At 38.1% G+C, this 8,626-nt stretch overlaps 1 pseudogene; it reads right to left on the bottom strand.

The window, feature by feature from the left end:
• Positions 1–677: 677 nt before the first annotated feature.
• Positions 678–1,617, bottom strand: LOC103256289 (annotated as a pseudogene).
• Between the last annotated feature and the right edge of the window lie 7,009 nt (positions 1,618–8,626).

Here is an 8,626-nt window from a genome sequence, read left to right as displayed (position 1 = left end):
CGATCATGCAGGTACCCTTGTTGATAAGCTATGCCCCTCCCTCTCCCAACAGTTTCCCTCAACTGCCAATTCCACCCCCCATTTTAGAACTTTAATTGACAATAAATCTAGGCAGAAAGTAACCTCCATGGATATTCCTTATGTACTTGATCTATATAATTTCTATTTCATCCTCTGTTTATTTGTCCTCTTATTTTTTGTTTGTTTGTTTTTTTAGTAGTACTTGTGTAGGAAGCTAGGTACTTGGGTAGTAATAATGCTCTGCCTTTTGACAAAACATAAATGAAGTTGACAAAATGGTGTCAATGTTACAGAAACACATTTTTAAAAAAAGAATTAAGAGAAAACTCAGTTTAATAAGAAGTAATCCAGCAGAATGTATGTACAGATTTGTGAATAAATTGCGAGATTTTGTTTAATGTAGGTAAAGGGATAGGAAGACTGACTAAGCAATTCACCCATAACAAAGGATCATTAATATTTGAATTTTAGAAAAATGTTTCATAGTGCTCTGCTGGTAACTGAGAAATTTTGAAATTTCCTGAATTTTATCAAGTCTATTCCTATATCTAGAGCCAAGAATAGCATATAGACATCAACTAAATGCTCCAAATTCTCAACTTATTTTACAATGTTATATAGTTCATTTAAAGACCTCAAATTGAGGCTTCTGGGCATTAAATATTGGCTGTGGAATTCATGTAATGGCTTCTAAATCTCTTCATAGCATTTTTTATCTCTTTATTTTTCAGGGAATAAATCACTGGATTTAGAAGAGTTGTAATAACAGAATAGAACACAGCAAGAAATTTGTCCACCCAGGTGATATTGAGTGGCCACACATCAGTGAAGATGTAAGGCCCAAAGAATAGCATCGCTATTGTGATGTGGGCAGTGCAGGTAGAAATAGACTTAGAAGCCCAGTTTTAGAGTTTTGGTGGACACTGAGAAGAATATTTGTGTAGGATATCAGTAACAGAATAAAGCAAGTCATAGCCAGAACCCCATTGTCACCATTCATTAATATTTCCAAGTTAAAGGAATCCATGCAGGTAAGCTTGATCACCAGTGGTATATCACAGAAGAAACTGTCTATTTCCCTGGGACCACAGAATGGCAACTGAGTAATCACAACCAATTGACTCATGGCATGCAAAAAGCCAATTATCCAGGAAGTCACCACCAGTCCAAAACACTTTTGCAGGCTCATAATGGTGAAGTAGTGGAGTGGTTTGCAGATTGCCACATAGTAGTCATAGGCCATTATTACCAGTAACACCATCTCACCTCCTCCAACAAAATGTACAAAGAGGATCAGGCACATGCAGCCACAAAAAGAAATGGTCTTGTCTCCCTGAGAAAGTCTGTTATCATCTTAGGAGTGGTGACTGAAAAAAGCCACATGTCAACAAAGGACAGGTTGGCCAAAAACAGGTACATGGGAGAATGAAGATGAGAATTAGTGATGATTAAGATCACAGTGGCAACATTTCCAGATACAATAATCAAGTAAAGCATGAAAAATATTATTAAGAGTAAGAACTGAATATTCCATGAGTAGCTAAGACCCAGAAGCACAAATTCTGAAATTACAGACTGATTTTCTTCATCCATTTTATGCACTGTGTCCTTTAAATTAACCTAGAGAGAACAGATGATCAGTTACTGGGATGAGAAAGGGTACAAAATTTTTTGTTTTGTTTTGTTTTTAGAAAGCAGGATTTATTGAGAAGCAGAAAAGCTCCCACAGTGGGAAGGGACCCAAGAAGGTTGCCCAGGGTACATAATTTTTAATATTTGGTGTTTACATTGAAATTTAGATAGCAAAAAGTATAATTGTAAAGAAAAATCCTGGCTAAGTATATGTGGTATTATGCCCCAAAAAGAAGCTAACTGCTTTCAATGAACTTTCCAGGAATCAATCTGAAATAGGCTGGTTATGCAAATGATTTACTGAGTTTATTGGGAGAGTACTCTCACAAGAAGGTAGTGAGAATAACAGGACAGCAAAGTGAAAGTCGAAACAGATTGTGGTATGACCTGGAAACTCATCATTCTGATAGTCCAGTAAAACAAAAGAAAAAAAAAGAAAACAAAAAAACCTGACTGGGCAATCAACCATTACACTAAATAACTGAAAATTAAATTATATTGAAATAGGGACCAAGCGCTTAATTCACAGACACTGACAGCAAAAGTACAAGTTATAAAAAGGAGAGGTTTATTAGCCAAGAGCCAGGCCAGTGACCACTTGCCTGCTGGACATGCCAGTACCACAGCAAGGGTCCCCATTAGCTGTAGAGGCTTGCTTAAATGGGGCAAAACCACATTGGGACTTTCCAAGTGGACCAAACCACAACATCCTGGAGGCCTAGGTGCTTTTCAAGCTAGTGGAGTTCACAGAAGTGAAAAAAAAGCTGTCAAACAGTTTAACCTAGCCAGCAGGTGCTGTTGCCAGTTTCCAGGAAGGGAAATTTTTTTTTAACTGTGCAAAGGTTGAGTACATGCTTAGCCTAATTTTTGACATTGTAGATGTCTTTTTAAGCCCCCTTCCACAATATATGTAGAAACATGATTGTGAAGGAATATTTAAATCATAAAACTAATTTTCATTTTATAACTCTAAAATATGTATTTCAACCACCTTGTAGATGGAAACTACATGGATGATTTTATAATAAATACCTAGCATGGTTTAAATACAAAACCAGGCACATTGCTTGTCATTAATTAAAATCATTAAAATCTACAAGTAAGTAAAATTCACTGGTAAACTAAATGATTTATAAAAAAAAAAAAAATCTACCCAGGCTTGGTGGCTCAGCCTGCAATCCTGTACTTTTGGGAGGCTGAGGTGAGTGGATTGCCTGAGCCCGTGGGTTCGAGACCCGCCTGGGCAGCGAGACCTCATCTCTACAATAAATCAAAAAATCAGTCAGGCGTGGTAGTGCATGCCTGTAATTCTGGCTACTGGGAAGGCTGAGGTGGAAGGATTGCTGGAGCCCAGCAGGCAAGGCTGCAGTGGCCGGAAGTGGCCACTGCACTCCAGTCTGGGCAACTGAGACTCCAACTCAAAAAAAAAACAAAAAAAACTGTAGAGTGTCATGTAAAAAAGAGATTAACCAAAATGGAAGGCAACATAAATTGAAATTCTGATTTCAAGAATTATGAAGAATTCTGTGTTAAACTTATAACACAAGCTTATCAATAGAAAATATTTACCTTCAAGAGAGGAGGCAGAGCAATATGGCAGAACAGAACCCTCCAGCAATCACTCCCCAGTTGGAACATTAAACTGAACAACTATTCATGCATGAAAACACCTTCACAATACCTAAAGATGCCAGGTGAGATATCATAGTTTCTGGTTTTAGCTTAATAACAAGAAAATGTGGCCTGGTATAGTGGCTCATGCCTGTAATCCCAGCACTTTGGAAGGCTGAGGTGGGAGGATTGCTTGAACCTAGGAGTTCAAGACCAGACTAGGCAACATAGAGAGATCTCATCTCCATTAAAAAAAAAAGTAAAAATTAGCTGAACGTGATGGTTTTCATGTGTAATCCTACCTACTAGGAAGACTGAGGTGGGAGGATTGCCTGAGTCCAGAAAATTGAGGCTGGGGTGAGCCTGGATTACTGCACTCCAATATGGGCAACAGAGTGAGATCCTGTCAAGAAGGAAAAAAGGAAGGAAGGAAGGAAACATGCATTAAAGAAAGCAGAAAAAATAGTTTCCTATTGCATTCCCACACTGCCACCAACTCCAAGCAGCACAGCATGGGAAAAATCTGTCCATTTGGTGGAGGGAGACTGACATGTGTAGGGGACTTTGCCTTGGAACCCAGTATCAGCCCCACCACAGTGAAACACAGTATGGGACAGAACCTCACAGCCTGATTCCAGGTTGGTGCCCACAAATCTGACTAGACTCACTCTAAGCCAGAAGGGAATCCTCCATCATGAGGGGATGAGCTTGAGTTCCAGTCTGGCTTCACTATTGGCTGACAGAAGTGGCTTTAGGCCCTGAGTAAATTTCAGTGGCAGGCAGGTCACAGTGACTTCAGCCCTTGGGCAAGCCCCAGTACTGCACTGATTTGAAAGACTGTGAGCTTTGAGTGTTATTCAGTGCAATATCAGTTGGGATGACCATGGGATTGTCTGCATCAGCCCTCCCACAACTCCAGGGCAGTGTAGCCTGGAGAGAGACTCCTTCCACTTGGGGAAAGAAAAGAAAAGTGTGCAGAGGACTTTGTCTTGGAGCCCAGTACCGGCCCCATTATAATATAGCACTAGGCAGAACTCTGAGGCCCCTGTTTCCAGGCCAGTGCTTTCAGATAGAACTTTTAGACCCTTTCTGGGCCAAAATATAATCTGCAGTATTGGTAGATGGACTTGAATACTGGCTTCATCACTGGCTCGATCAAGTAGTCTCAGGCACTGAATATATATCAGTGACAGTCAGGCAGTAGTGTCCATGGGTCTTGGGTAAGCCCCAGTCCTGTGCTAAGTTTGGGATACTGTGGGATTCAGATAACCCAGCATGGTACCAGTTATGGCAGCAACAGGAGTACCTGCATCAACTCACCCAACTCTAGGCAATGCAGCATGAAGAGAGATTACTTCTGCTTGAAGGAAGGAGGAGAGGTGAGCAAAGAACTTTGACTGAGAGCCCAGGGAACTTTCCTTCATCTTTCCCAAGTCCATCAAGGTTAGGAGGCCTCAAAATCTGCAAGTCACAGTGAATTTGAGTTTGATGTCCCTCTAGTGCTAAAATGGCTTAGTGACTATAGGCTTAGGTAACTCAATGATCAGTACCACTTCAAACATGGAAGACCTCAATGCTCATCTAAAGATGAATGGATAAAGAAAAAGTTGTATATAGATATAATAGAATACTATTTAGTTATGGAAGATGATGAAATCTTGTACTTTGCAACAACATAGATGAACCTGGAGGACAGTATGTTAAGTGAAGTAAGCCAGCCACAAAAAGACAACACCACATGGTCTCACTCATGTGGAATCTAAAAAAAAAAGTTGATTTTATGAAAGTAGAGAGTAGAATAGTGGCTACCAAAGACTGGGGATAGTGATGGGAGAGGAAGATCTAAAGATATTGGTCAATGGGTACAAAATTACAATTAGACAAGAAGAATAAGTTCTGATGTTCTATTACACAGCAGAGCAAGCATAGCAAATCATAATGTAGTGTACATTTCAAGATAGCTAGAAGTGAGGATTTTGAATGTTGTTACCATGAAGAAATAATAAATGTTTCAAGTGATAGATATGATAAATACCATGATTTGATCAGTATACAATGTACACATGCATTAAAATCTCACACAACACCCCATAAAGATGTACAATTCTTATATGTCAATATAAGCAAAAAATAATTAATACAAAATCCACGCATTGAGCCTTTTTATAAAAAAATATTTACCTTTATAAAGATCCAACAAAGAAAGAGAACTACAGGTCAATATCTTTGATGAGCATAGATGCTAAAATTCTCAACAAGATCCTAGCAAACCAGATTCAACAATACAGCTCAGAAAAATCCACCACACACAAGTAGGCTTTGTTCCTGGGTTGTAAGGCTGGTTCAACATTTGTAAGACCATAAACATAATTAAATAAATCAACAGATGTAAAAACAACAACAAAAAAACAAATTATATCTTTAGACATGAAGACAACTTTTGATGAAATCCAGCACCCCTCCTTGATAAAAACCCTCAAACATCTAGGCATAGATGGGACATATCTCAAAAGAGTAAGAGCCATCTATGAGACACCCACAACCAGCATCCTGTTAAACAGGCAGAAATTGAAACCATTTCCCCCTGAAAACTGGAATAAGACAATGATGCCCACTCTCACCCCTCCTTTTCAACATAGTTTTAGAAGTTTTAGTAAGAGCAATCAGACAAGTGAAGGATATCAGGGTATCCAAATAGGAAAAGAGGAAGTCAAGTTATCCCTCTCTGTAGATGACATAATGCAATACCTCAAAAACACAAGAGAATCTGTCAAAAACCTTCTTGCACCATTAAAGGACTTTGGGAAAGTCTCAGGGTATGAAATAAATGTGTAAAAGACAGTTGCATTTCTATACACCAGCAATAAACAAACAGAAACCCAAATAAGAAGTAAAATTCCACTCATAATAGCCACAAGAAAAATCAGACACCTTGGCATCTTCCTAACCAGAGATGTGAAAGACCTTTACAATGAAAGCTACAAAACACAGCTCAAAGAAATCAAAGATAACACAAACAAATGGAAAAATATCTATGCTCATGGATCAGAAGAATCAACATTGTTAAGATTTCCATCCTACCCAAGGCAATCTACAAATTTAATGCAATACCCATTAAATTACCAGCAGCATTTTTCTCAGACCTGGAAACGACAGTACAGGAATTCATATAGAAACATAAGTGACCATGATAGCCAAAACAATCCTCAGCAAAAACAAACAAACAAGCAAACAAAATAAAGCAGAAGGTATCACACGTCTAGACTTTAAGCTTTATTATAAAGCTACAGTAATCAAAACAGCCTGGTATTGCTACAAGAGCAGGCACATTGAACAATGGAAAAGGATAGAGATTTCAGAAGCAAAACCTCAATTTCTCAACCAACTCAATTTCGACAAAGCCTCCCCCAACATCTACTGGGGAGAGGAGAACCTATTCAATAAATGGTGCTGGGAAAACTTGTTGACCACATGCAGAAGATTAAAACAAGACCCCTACCCATCACCATACATAAAAACCAACTCTAAATAGATCAAAGACTTAAAAACAAAGTCTCAAACTTAAGAACTTTAGAAAATTCAGGAGACACCCTTATGGAAATTGGAACTGGCAACCAATTTCTGATCAAAACCCCAAGTGCCCATGCTATAAGAGATAAGATAAACAAGTGGAACCTCATCAAGCTGACAAGCTTTTACAAAGTCAAAGAAACCATCAAGAGAGCAGGGAGACAGCCCACAGACTAGGAAAAAATATTTTCCAACTGCATCTGATAAAGGCCTAATATCTAGGATCTACAAGAAACTCAAACTTGCCAAAAAGAAAAAATAAACTGCCCCATTACAAAGTGGACCAAAGATATGAATGGACACTTCTCAAATAAGGCATACAAACAGTCAACAGATACATGAAAAGATGCTCAACCTCACTAGTCATCAAATAAATGCAAATTAAAACACACTGAGATACCACCTAACTCCAGTCAGGAAGGCCTTCATCAATAACTCAAAAAACAAATGCTGGAGAGGATGTAGGGAAAAGGGAACACTTCTACACTGTTGGTGAGGGTGTAAACTAGTACAGCCCCTGTGGAAAATAGTGTGGCACTCCTAAAAGATCTAAAAATCCACCTTTCATAGGACCCCACAATCCTCCTTCACTCTATGAAAAAGATACCTGCACACGTATGTTTGTTGCAGTATTGTTCACAACAGCAAGAACATAGAATTAACCATGCTGCCCATCAAAAGAGGACTGGATAAAAAATATGTGGTACATATACATGATGGAATATTATGCAGCCATAAAGAAGTACAAAATCATGAACTTCACAGCAGCCTGGATGGACTTAGAGTCTATAATACTGAGCGATCTATCACAGAAACAAAGAACTAAGTATCATGCATTCTCACTCATAAGCAGATCTTGAACTATTATTGTAATACTGTAAGAAAATAATGGGCAGTTGCAAGAAACTGCCATGGGTTGGGGGAGGTGGGATTGGTAGTTGTGGGAATATGCCAGGGGAGGTGGGGGCACACCTCATAAATAAGGGTACCTGCATAGTGAATGTTTGTATACCTAACCCTGAATTGTACCCCATATCTTTAAAATAAAAAAGAAACTAACAAATACATTTGCAATAGCAGCAACAACAAAAAAATAAGAGTACTGAGAGAATTTGCTCTTCCTTCTGCCATGTGAGGACACAAGAAAGTGCCACTATGAACCAGAAAGTGGAAACTCACCAGATATTGAATTGCTTGTGCTTTGATCTCAGACTTTCCAGACTCCAATAAATTAAATTCTGTTATTTATAAAAAAGTTTACTTTCAAGTATATAAATGGATTCTGGGAGATCTCTAGACTTTGAAAAATTACCATCTCCTGGTCATCAAAGTCAGAAAAATTATTCAGTTTTATCTATCATCTATTTGTCTATCTATCTATCTATCTATCAATCTATCTATCTATCTATCTATCTATCCATCCATCTAACATCTTTCTATCTTTTCTAAGGTAAAAACAAATTACAGATGTGTATAGAAAGATATATTTTTATTATTAGTGGTAGAGTACATAAAGTTAAAAATTCAGTGATCACCAATTATTTATCTCCAAATATAATAATGATACTGTTTATATTGATTCTTAAGTAAATTGAGAATTCTTCTAAAACAAGAGATTAAAAAGAAAAAAAAATATAAACATATTTTTTATTATAAAATTGTTGGGTACAGTTAAGGGTTAGGTATACAAATGTGCATTGTTCAGGCACCCTTGTTAATAAGGGGTGTCTCCCCATCCCCAGAGAGATATTGACTACCGTTAGTCCCTCCTCCTTTCTGCTCCCTGCCTCCC

This window comes from Carlito syrichta, unplaced genomic scaffold, assembly GCF_000164805.1.
Source record: "Carlito syrichta isolate Samal-C Ts95f unplaced genomic scaffold, Tarsius_syrichta-2.0.1 Scaffold289191, whole genome shotgun sequence".
In the NCBI taxonomy this organism is placed as follows: domain Eukaryota; kingdom Metazoa; phylum Chordata; class Mammalia; order Primates; family Tarsiidae; genus Carlito; species Carlito syrichta.
This window is presented reverse-complemented; position numbering and strand designations above follow the sequence as displayed.